The 12,716-nt window shown below is 38.6% G+C and overlaps 1 protein-coding gene across 3 annotated transcripts in view; it reads right to left on the bottom strand.

Annotated features, from left to right (window-relative positions):
* The window catches only part of LOC134211041 (WD repeat-containing protein 47), a 358,867-nt gene extending 346,856 nt beyond the window's left edge, over positions 1-12,011 (bottom strand). For 2 of the 3 annotated variants that reach the window (XM_062687595.1, XM_062687593.1), the window contains exon 1: positions 11,080-12,010. The gene's annotated coding sequence lies outside the window, so the exon portion shown is untranslated. Of the gene's footprint in view, positions 1-11,079 lie in introns of all 3 variants that reach the window. The other variant, XM_062687594.1, reaches the window with a different exon arrangement.
* Positions 12,012-12,716: the final 705 nt, after the last annotated feature.

Here is a 12,716-nt window from a genome sequence, read left to right on the forward strand (position 1 = left end):
AATGCATTTATTTTACGAAAGGCGATAAAGATTAACCAAATCATAATGATAAATTTTTTCATACCCCTTCCTTGTATTTGCCAAAATATCATCAATCTTTTTTATTCTATTGGATCTGGATTGGATTAAGATTAGAAATGGATTGAATTTGGAGTGGATTTGGAATGAATTTGGAATGAATTTGGATTGAATTTGGGTTGAATTTGGATTGGGGATCGTAGTGTGCCAAGTTCGCGGGTGAACGTGGAAAATTTTCGTTCCCGCCATTTTTGTCGGAATATTATTAAATTTTACCTTCGGAGTGCCTATTTAACTCGATTGAACCATTATCTATCAATGTAGTTCACGGAATCAGAAAAGCATATGAATTCGCAATCCATCTGCATCGTATTTTGTCATCTAACAGTGTGTTTTAGTTACGGTTGTAGATTTGGAGTGTTTCTAGTTGAAACTGAAGTTGCAGGTTTTCCCGGTGAGTTTGTTTCACGATGTATTATAACTACTATAGGTAAACTTCGATATAACGTACATATCGATTTCAAAGTTGTACGTTATATCGAACTGTACGTTATATCGAAGCATGAGTAATCATACTTATTTTACTCTACTTAAATGTTGTACTATCATGTACTTTATGGGCGAATATTATTTTTTTATATAAGGCTCAGCTAGCAGTGTGAAACAGCTTTTCTTGTGAACAGTTCCTACAAACTTGTTACTAAAAAAAATGTCCCGAAGAATTGAATTCTTCATGTTATATTTATATAAAGCACAAGAAATAAGACTAAGAGGCTAAGAGGCACATGAAACACAAGGCTTGCTTTTTGTTGCACCGTTTGCATGAATATTCATTTATTGAGTATCAGCGATCTTTAGAGGACTTAAACTAGGGCACGGTGGGGTACGTGACTCGTCAAATTGAATACTTTCACTGAAATTTAATTATATGCCAACATTATTCCGAAAAAAAAATCTGATATCACGCCAATTTTGATCAAAGTTATTCAAAATTTCCAATGGAATTTCTAGAGAAGTTCCTGAATAAAAGTCTGGAGAAATGTAGGATTTTTTCATCGGAAATTCCTTTGATATTTTTTTCAGAGATTCCTTTAGGAATTCTTTTCTTCAATAAAACCATACAGAATACCTGAACTCTATCCGATATTTTGTTGGATGTATTCTTCCAGAAATTGTAATACTTCCTTAAAGGTATTTCCAACTGAATATTTGATTGAATTTTCAACGAAATAGTCAAAGATTTCTTAAAGGGATTTCCCAAGAAATTCCAAATGGTATTTCCAAACTATTTCCCAAAGGAATTCCTAAAAATCGAAAGAATTCTCCAAAGGATTTTTCGCTCGTATTACCGAAAAACATTTTAAAGGAATTTCCTCAGAAATGTTTAAGGAAATTCTAAAGTAAATTCCAGAGACTCTCCCATACTAAGGAAAAGGAATTTTCGAAGAAATATCCGAAAGAATTACCAAAATATTTTCCGTAGATATTTCTAAAGGAGTTTCGGAAGCTATTTCAGGATTATGTTTAAAATAAATTTGTGAATATATTTTAATATGAATGATTCCAGGAAGAAGTTTTGAGTTCCGAAGGAACTTCTGAGATAGATTTTGAAGTAATTCTTAAAATTCATTCTTTCAATTTTCGAAGAAATATTGAGGAGGAATTTAATAATTATTTTTCGATTTATTTCCGAAGTTGTTTCCGGAGAAATCCCTGTGGGAATTTCTAAAGGAAATCATGAAGCAATGCCCAAAACAATTCTTGGAGAAATCTAAGAATGTCCTTCAGGAAATTGTAATTATTAGCCCATCCCCAGCGCTATGCTGAAACTCCCTGAACCAATGGCTTCAGGGTCGACACGCCCACCTCAAGCAACTCGCAGACAGGGAGCTCCCACAATCAAATGCAGTGAAAACCACCGAGCTTCACTTTGCGACACTTTATTCACTTCTGTCTTCACTCTCTCTTAAAGCTAGTTAACCTGTCTTTAGAGACCCTCTTTCTGGCTACTCCATTTCATTCATTCCTCTTCTTCGTTTCTTCCTTCTGTGGCCGACGACCTGGCAGAGCCTGAGCAGGAGAAATTACCTCAAAAATACCTCATTCTGTTATTGATACCATACTCGGTTATGAACTAGCCTAAGAGGTAAAACACCAAAAAATAATACCAAAAATACTTCAGGCATAACATACTCTGTTATTGTTATTGCAATACCAAACGCATCATAAATTATTATTCGTTTGGTATTGAAATACCTAAGTATGTTATGCCTAAAGTATTTAGGGATATACATTTTTGGTATTATTTTTTGTTATTTTACCTCTTATGCAAGGCTGGGTTTCGCTGGGGCGGTTTTTGCTGGGATTTTTTAACCCAAAAACAGTGGGGTTATCCTCAACGCCTTCTCTTGTTCCATACACTTTCTTCTCTACTCTTCAACTTCCAACCTTGATAAATTTTTAACTATGTAACATCCGTTCGCTTCGAAATACTTTGAAATAGTGACCGAATCCCAGGGTCATGACCTCCTTTTCCAGGTCAGTCACCTCGTCTCATAGTATCGACCCAATTACGCCACCCCTTAATGACTTAATGACTACTTAACGTAGGTGCTTCTGGCCCTCTGGTGTTGGGTTGGAGGACTATGGTGAAGGAAATCCAGGAGATATTCCAGATGGAACAATTCCAGAAAGAATTCTGGAAGGAGTTCCTGAAGGAATTTCCTAAAGAATTTCTGTAGAAATCTAGGAATTTCTTCGGCAATTCTATTTGGAGTTCCTTCCTAAATTCTAAAATATGTGTGTCCCAATTTCGCATAAGGCAATTACAAACCACCTTTCTTTTCAATTTCTTACATAATTAATGTAACTTTTAAATATCAATAATGGAATCCATAAAGGTGAACAATACTTGAAAAACTAAGTAAGTAAAAATACTCATAACCCACACAAAAGAAAGTAATGAAAAATAAACGACATGTAAAATGAATGTAATTTAACAAAATATGTTTGGCTGTACATTCTTATTTAACCTCAAATTGAGAAAAAAAATAAGAGTTGATGGTTGACATTAGCTTTCCGATTACTATCACAGTGGTTGAACAGCCGTGAATATCTCCTTATTTTTAATTTTAATTCCGCTTCTTTTCTACTTTCCTTACGTTAAAGAAATTATAACGCGGGCTCTTAATCCAAAATTCAAATGAACAATCGCTCACTTTGAGCGATTGGTTGCTTATCCTCGCGAAGGATGAACAATTTAACAAGATAAGAAACTGCTAATACTGTTGCATAGGTCACATCACTTTCCATGGTGAATCCCGATCTATGTTACTGATTACCCCATCCAACTAACACAACGTCCTCCCCGTGGTAATTGTGGAGATGCAGAGGTATTCTCGGTCTCTACTAGCAACAATAACCACATACTAACATTCCTTCCATTTCCCAACTGACTGTAAGGACTTGGCCGGCGCCGTTATTGATGAACATTTGCGAGCTGCTGAAACGTGCACTTCGAGAATAGATGGTGAAAACCAACCACTATTCACTTGGATCGTAGTGCAATTTGCACCAGTTCTGATCAATCACGGAGTAGCAACCATTGATATGTACAGTCAGTCTAAGCTAAGCTAAGCTAATTTTGGTTAAATTTGGATTGGATTTGTTTTGCATTGTATTGGATTGGTTTTGGATTGAATTTGATTTATTTTGATTGTAGTTGGATTAATTTTGGATTGGATTTGTGTTAGATTTTGATTGTGTTTGGCTTCATTGCGTTTACCGAATTCTCTGCATTTTTTAATTCTATTGCTGAATGTCTGCCTCTACTCAGCATTCATATTTTCACCTTTCTCGTATAACAAAAAAATGCCATTGCAGTGATGAACTTTACCATAGGCATAAGAAATCACTTTTATTATATGGTATTGAAAAAGAAGGCCTTCGTAGAATTAGTTGTTCTCTAGTCATCTAGTCTAATTTCTGGAATAGATTTCTGGAACAAAATATAGTTAAAAGCAGGGATTGAATCCTAAGGAGTGAGAGCAAGTCTCTCACTTATCATCTCTGTATACATATACGATATGTGGCATACAGCGAGAAACTTTTTTCGCAAGCTGTCATGATGGAGAACTGATTCGCGATGTTATACCCCATGATAAATTTCTTTTAGAAAACTCCAAATGCGAGGAGCACTGGCTCGGATGATGCATTTCAACTTGTTCTACACAGCTGTGCAGTAACCAACACGAAAGGTGCTAAAACAAAGCGACAATCACCATTTTTCTGTGGGGGCTGCCTACCCGATTCTATTCTATAGCACTTGTATACAAGTTTGATAAATTTGTTATCATGGCTTGTTATGATTCGGAACAGGTTTTGCCTCTCTTTTATCGTTGTTCGTTATCTATTGAGAGCGATTTCTGCAAACCCTGGTTAAAAGTATGAATCAAAATAAGTATTCCGCGACTCACCGAGCAGCCCACGACTCCCCTGGGTCCCCCTAAAGTCTAAATGTTCAATATTCGTACGATTGTCCCAATTTCTTTCTTTCGTGAATTCAAAACTGTTAGTTGATCATGTTATTCATTACTGAATTTTCTCCCAATATCAAGCCTGTAATACTTGCGTCATATTTATGATACGTTGCAAATATCAATGTCGGATGTATGACATTCCCATGATGCTTTTCAATATTGGCTGTGCCCGTGCTTGCAAAAGATAGCACAAGATGGTTTATGCACTGGATGGGTAAAAATTAACTCATTGTTATATTGGCAATGGTATGTATCATGGTTTATCGAATAATGATTCAATGTCCGAATGAAATCAATTTAATTTTTTTTTTTTTTTTAAGTCTTTATTGAAGTGATTTTTTATGTAACAATAAGTTCATCACTACATCAATTTATTAACTAGGAATGTTTCTTCGTCGAACGAAACCTGTTGCATTCAAATTGCTCAAGTTCTTCTATATGAAAAGTGTATAAAATTTGAAAGAGCTCATATTATAGGTGAGCCCATTTTTAAAAGCGTTTATTATTCATAGAAAATGTAATCAATTTTATTGCCTTTTCTGATTTTTTATGGAAATTTTCTTATTTTTTTATTGCTCTTTATTATTTATTTTATATATTTTTTAATTTTTCTATGAAAAAAAATTGTGGAAAATTTTGTAATTGTTAATATTTATATTGCTAATTTATTGCTATTATTGCTATTTATTTATTGCTAATATTTTATTTATGTAAGGAAAATTTTGATTTATTTATGAAATATTCTTCTTTTATAATTGCAATTTTTGCTTTTGAAAATGCTAATTTATTTTTGTGCTGTGGAAAGTTCTAGTTAAGTTAATAAATTTTAATTATAAGTTAATAATTCTTAAGTTAATTTAGTAATTAAGTTAATTTAAATGTAAAGTTATTTTTTATGGAAATTTTGCATTATTTAGTAAAATTGTATATTTATCTATTGCTTATATCCTGATTTCTGTATTGGAAATTTCCTCTTTTTTATGGAAAATTTCTATATTATGGAAATTTTATTTTGCTGCACATACACGGACAGATATTTGCTCATATCTGGTATGTAAACCAAATAACATAATTAGAACCACATAATCATCAAACTGTTCAGAGCGAAATGATCTTCAGACATGGCACAAAAACGAAATAATTTAATGATATTAACTAACGGGACTATAAACCATTTGAAGATAATATGTAAATACTAAATAGCAATTTTAGTTCGAAACGTAAACATTTTCTAAACTCATTTTCTTCCTTACACGAATTTATCGCAACAAGTTGCATTCGACGCGGACGCCTTTCTGATCACCAATAAATTTAAACGCAATCTGTTATTTATAAAGGAAAATGATGTATTGAACAACAAACGGTTGGTGTTTTGACTACGTTCGAAAAAATATTAGTAATACATGAAATTGCGTTTTAATAGTAAGGATCACTTCCGGTTAATTATCTATGAGGACTGGTAAAGCTTCACGGCTTCCATCGAATGGAAGTGAAAACTACCGTCAGTTGAACAAAGTAATTGTTTACATTTACGACTTTCGCTCTTATGAAATAACAATATCGAAATCATCGTTTTGTGGTCGCATTCACACAGTCTTCTGGGGGAATCAGTTTTTAGGTCAAATCAACATAAAATTATCGCAATTTAAGCTTAAATTAAAAACAACTATCTGATCTCATTCGATCATAACGTGACCCAACGTGAATCGCTTGTAAGTTCAGTGACACACTTCTCGCACCTGTTTATGACGTTCCCCACGAAGCCGAATCCAAAATATAAAATTTGCATACTATCTAAAATCATATTTTGTTTCTTTTCCTTTCAGTAACCAACAAGAGAACACATACAGCGCCGTTCCCTCACCATTTCAGACCATTATGATGATTACTGGTTTGCACATTTCCACAATTTTAGCTCCAACTGCAACTGCTCCTACCCTCACCGGGCCCTAGCCCCCCGGTTCATAGGATCGTTTGTCGGACTCACCTCTTCGTTTTTTGGTTGGCTGGCTCCTCGGCAGACTCACGAGAGATGGTTGATTGTCTTATGCTACGGCAAGGCAAGCGTGTTGGGTGCTCCCTCTTTCTATTTGATGCTAAACACGACCCAGAAGATACGCAAAATATGCTTCCTTCAGTAATTTGCTTGCTTGGATTATCTCCTGCTATGAATGATTGTACTTTCTTCGATTTCGTCCGAACGCTTTTAACAGTGAGACGACGAGGCCTTAAATTTGCGTTGCCATGTTTTTCTCAACAATATTCATTTGAATGCAATTGTTCATCACCATTTTGTAATCCACACATTTAACCCAGGTAACCAATAAGCATTATAGTAGCATTATACTGGTATTGCATATGCTCCATGCTGAAAATAAGCATTTCGAAAACCTGGCTGTTCTAAATAAGCATTCTCAAAGCAATCATGAGAGGCATAGTCTTATAATAGGAGGATACAGTAGTTTCAACGAAACGTTACACTTCGTCACCGTCTTGTCATCCTGTTTCCTGAAAATAAGCTTGCTATCGAGGGTCAAGCCAAGGTAGTCGGCCTCATTGGCCCATTCCACAGTCGTGCCATTGAGAATGATTTTACAGTCCCCAGGCGGAACAAGTTTAGGGGATTTGGAGTGGGGGAAAATGATGACCTGGGTCTTCGCCGCGTTGATACAGATCTTCCAGCTGGTGAGGTACTCTGTCAGGGCATCCAGGTCTCGTTGATGTTTTGCCACTAGCGTTGTAGTTTGTACACTAAGCCATCATGCCATACATTGTCGAATGCCTTCTCGACATCGAGTAAGGCCATGGCGGAGGTTTTTAGACAAGCTTGTTTCGTCTGAGGACGTTGGTAACTCGGGTCAGTTGATGTACAGTTGACCGACCGCGTCGGAAACCAAACTGCTCCTCGAGCAAGATGTTGAGATTTTCGGCAGACTCAAGTAATCGGTGATGAATAGCTTTTTCGAATAGCTTGGATAACCCTGGGAGAAGGCTGATTTGTCGATAACTTTTGGGGGAGGAAGGATCCTTCCCAGGCTTCCGGATGGGGATGACTTTCGCTGACTTCCAGGACGATGGGAAGTAGCTGAGCCGGAGACACTGATTAAAGATCAGCGAGAGGGGCTCAAAGAACGGAGCACTCATGTGTTTGTGCTCGAGATTCAGGATGCTGTCGAACCCTGAGGCCTTCATGTTTTTCGACGATTTGATATAGGCCGTCAATTCGCCAACTCCTCCGAGAAGTCGTTGGGAATAAAATGGATGTTGTTAGCATGCTCGTTGACGGCTTTTTCGTATGGACTGACGATGTTCTGCCTTAGATTGTGTGAGCAGACAAAGTGGCGATCTTTTTCAGCGACCTTCTCTGTAGGAGTTATCAAGCGATCTTTAGAGCCAGTGGGATCAAAGGTATAATGGGCTGAGGCTTGGATTTTAGTATTTTGGTCATTTTCCAGAACGGCTTAGCATAATCTGGGAGAGTGCGGATCTTGTTCGAGAAGTCGTTCGTTCGAGAACTGCAATGGAACAGCTACATTAGTTCCACTTTAAGGCCTGTAGTGTTTATAGATCAAACGTTTTCCAATATGGAACCATGTAGCGGGGACTACATGGATCTCCAGGAAATCCAGGAGGAGATTGACCGGCTGAAAAACAACAAAGCTCCTGGGGTTGACCAACTACTAGGAGAGCTATTTAAACACGGTGTTAAGGCACTGGCTAGAGCGATGCACTGGGTAATTAACAAGATTTGGGAGGAGGAAGTTTTGCCGCAGGAGTGGATGGAAGGTGTCGTGTGTCCCATCTACAAAAAGGGCGATAAGCTGGATTGTAGCAATTACCGCGCAATCACATTGCTAAATGCCGCCTACAAGGCACTCTCCCAAATTTTATGCCGTCGACTAGCACCAACTGCAAAGGAGTTCGTGGGAAAGTACCTGGCGGGTTTTATGGGCGAACGCTCCACCACAGACCAGGTGCTCGCCATTCGCCAAGTACTGCAGAAATGTCGCGAATACAACGTGCCCACACATCATCTATTCATCGACTTCAAAGCCGCATATGATACAATCGATCTGGACCACCTATGGCAGCTAATGCACGAACACGGATTTCCGGATAAACTGACACGGTTGATCAAAACGACGATGGATCAGGTGATGTGCGTAGTTCGAGTTTCAGGGGCATTCTCGAGTCCCTTCGAAACGTGCAGAGGGTTACGGCAAGGTGATGGTCTTTCGTGTATGCTATTCAACATCGCTTTGGAGTGAGTAATACGAATGGGCAGGGATTGACACGAGTGGTACGATTTTCACGAAGTCCGTCCAGTTATTTGGTTTCGCCGACGACATTGATATCATGGCACGTAACTTTGAGAGGATGGAGGAAGCCTACATCAGACTGAAAAGCGAAGCTAAACTGATTGGACTAGTCATCAACACGTCGAAGACGAAGTACATGATAGGAAGAGGCTCAAGAGAGGTCAATGTAAGCCACCTGTGGGGAATATACTGGACGTAAATTATCCAAACTATTTGGATCAGATTGTTTGATTTCTTGGAAGGTATTTTGGCGGAAATGGATCGAAAGAGAGCAAAAGCGTCTAGTTAGAGAGAGAGAAAACGTATACCCGGTCGAAGCGGTATGATGATGAAAATGCGTTTGCGCATCATTCAGTGTTCTATTCTTGAGGCGTGAGGACGTGGATAGTCTTTCGGTGTTCTACGCTTGTTTTCGTCGGTAAAAAAAGCAAATCGGATTTGCTTGGCTACGACACCACCCACCACGAGTTTCTATCGGTGGTGACGAAATCGAGGTGGTTGAAGAATTCGTGTACTTGGGCTCACTGTTGACCGCCGATAACGATACCAGCAGAGAAATTAGGAGGCGCATAATGGCTGGAAGTCGTACGTACTTTGGACTCCGTAAGACGCTCGCCGTACCAAACTGACTATCTACAAAACGCTTATAAGACCGGTAGTTTTCTGCGGACACGAGACCTGGACGATGCTCGTAGAAGACCAACGCGCACTGGGAGTTTTTGATAGAAAAGTGTTGCGTACCATCTATGGTGGGGTGCAGATGGCGGACGGTACGTGGAGGAGGCGAATGAACCACGAGTTGCATCAGCTATTGGGAGAACCATCCATCGTTCACACCGCGAAAATCGGAAGACTGCGGTGGGCCGGACACGTAGCCAGAATGTCGGACAGTAATCCGATGAAAATGGTTCTCGACAACGATCCGACGGGAACAAGAAGGCGAGGTGCACAGCGGGCAAGGTGGATCGATCAGGTGGAGGACGATTTGCGGACCCTCCGCAGACTACGTGGTTGGCGAAGTGCAGCCATGAACCGAGCTGAATGGAGAAGACTTTTATGTGCAGCACAGGCCACTCCGGCCTTAGTCTGATAATAAAAAAAAATGAAGCCCTTATAATGAAGTATAAGCTTCTGCATGTCAAATCAATGGCGACGATTAGTATACTATTCCTTTATGTTACCCAGCGGTAAAAATATTGAAATTTGTTTTGAATTTATTTGAATTTTGAATTTATTGAATTCATTCTGTATTCTACAAGACACCTGAAAAACGCACTCCACACCGAGCGCAATGAAGAGAACTTATTTACACATTACAGTTATAGGAAAAGATATTTTAGTTACTAGATAAAGATTGTCGCTGTCGTCGCTGTCCGGAACATCTTTTGCTGGCGAGGATAGGGGAGCTAAATGTCAAAGAAGGAAAATCCATACGATTTGACAACATGTTCCGGACAGCAGAACAAAGGGAACCGAAGCGACAATCTTTATCTAGTAACTAAAATATCTTTTGTTTTAGGTCACCAAACGGAAGCTTGACTATAGCTGCGTTAATGTTTGTGGATGAAAAAGATATAATGTAATATAATGTGGTTTTATTTGCTGTTAAAAAAGTAAGCTAACGGTTGATTCTGAATAAGTCCCTCTAGACTTGTCTATTATTTCAAATTGTTCCGTCATCAGGGATGATAATGGGTCAACTTGCTCAATTTTCTTCTCACCGATGATTATTCAGAAGATTTTTAATAACTTATATCAAATAACTGAAGTTCAAAATGTGTTGTATGGTCTACTTTTTGCATGTTTTTTTTGCAACTCTGTTTAATAGGGTTTTCGAACTCTACTAGTTACGGAGTTAAAGCGCTATTTGCAGTGTTTTGCACCAAATGATTGAAATTTAGTTAGCATTTAGTATATGTACGTCAAGGAGCTAGATTTTAGTTTTCTTGCCCTTGAATAAATTCAATCTATTCTACGGGCAGGTTGTTGAAATATTGACCCACATTTACGCCTATTTACCCCCATTCGATTCATTGCCACCCACAATGACAATATCATAATATCATAATAGCAGGCTATGAGCATTTTGACACCGTATCCAAATTATTATAATATTTTAATTCACAATCCAGCTTTATCAAAGATACACAGTTTTACGGAACCCACATTTGTAGGCATCGTCTTCTTCGTTGATTTATTTTTACCTTGGCCCGCTGACTGTTAAGCAAACAGGAATATTGCAAGCACTGAAGAATACAATCGAAGAAAACTGCGGTGTTAATTGATGATGAACTTCAAATTTCTCCTCGCCTTCAGGTGGTACTATCTGCTGCAAATAACACCATTCACAAGTTTCTGCAAACTCCAATAATCGGACAACAGTATTTTGAATATTCTTTAATTATAACAATGACATCAGACGCATTTCAATCCATAAGACGGTGTTTGATTCACAAAAACAAATACTCTTCCTGCGTAATATTCAAGCTTTCAATGAATCACAGTTTTCTTCCTGGGGTGAGTGCAGTTTTACGGAGACCACCTACGATTATTCGGACGCAAATTCACTTCTATCATTAGGGATGTTCGATTCCAATACAGGTTCCCACAGTTAACGAGCCACACAAAACCGTAATTCTAGGCCAGACACTAAACTTTACACTCTTGACCTTTTACGAACGAAAAGCACTGCACTTCCAGACGGTTCACGATCCAGAGGAAAACCCCTCCGACAGACTGACACTTCACAAGAAATTTTCCACCGAATGATGGCAACTTGGGGCCAGACAATTTTCCTGACTTTTCTTTCCACCCGTATTTTTATCTCACCGACCGACCAATCGACCGACAGCTACTGATTTACTTGGTTGCGGCTGCTAACTGCACCGTCCGGTTCCACTCTCTTCCCACCAGACGATCCGAATCGAACAAAAAAAGGCGAAATGCACCGCCACACACCAAGATTACAGCAATTTTACTATACAGCAAAAGTCCGACGGACACCGCACAGTCGCGAACCGGAGAGAGATTACCCGCGTCTACAAAACGGCACAAAATACAAAACTGGACTGAAAACTGAACCCGATGGACAGAAGAGAGCTGCTGGCCTGGCTGGGCGTTTGCGTGCGCGATATCAAAACAACGGGATATGCGGAGAACGGTAGCAAAACAAAAAAACGCAAAAATGTCATTTTGACAATTCAAGGGGGATAGGACAGATGATGAGCCATAAAATATATGCACGGTTAGAAAAAAGTACCCTTCCACTTCCCTTTATTGTCATTACAATGAAGAGCAAAGCCACTCAACAAGAGCAGTAAAGTGTGGGAACCCAACGTTACACGCTCATTTTGATTTTACTAACCGGTGAGTAGTTTTGTATTGCCTTCTCTTTTCTTCCCACAGAAATTCTACTCACTTTTTGAAAAAAGTGGAACTACTCAAATTTTTAGTGGTTCCACTTTTAATGAAAAGTGAATAAAATTTCTGTGGGAAAAAAAGAGATGGCAATGCAAAATTACTCACTATTGAGTAGAAAAAATGAGCGTGTAGGTAATCTCATGTTTACAAAAGTTGAGTGAAATTTACCTAACTTTTGGCTAGTTTCCATTCAAAATTCAATATATTTTACTTGATATCTGGGTGCTGCGGATAGAGCCGCTTTTCTGCGCTCAAGCGAGTAGAGGGATATTTTGAAATCACTACCATAAACAAAATTATTTTGCAGTTACTTGGCTGTCAAACATTTCCCGCTCTTCGAATTTCTCTTTCCACGCTGCATGAGGGCGCACAAATGCGCTAGACTCTACATGACTTTACGATTGTTTTCATACATTCGTGC

Source organism: Armigeres subalbatus, chromosome 2, assembly GCF_024139115.2.
Source record: "Armigeres subalbatus isolate Guangzhou_Male chromosome 2, GZ_Asu_2, whole genome shotgun sequence".
Taxonomy (NCBI): Eukaryota; Metazoa; Arthropoda; class Insecta; order Diptera; family Culicidae; genus Armigeres; species Armigeres subalbatus.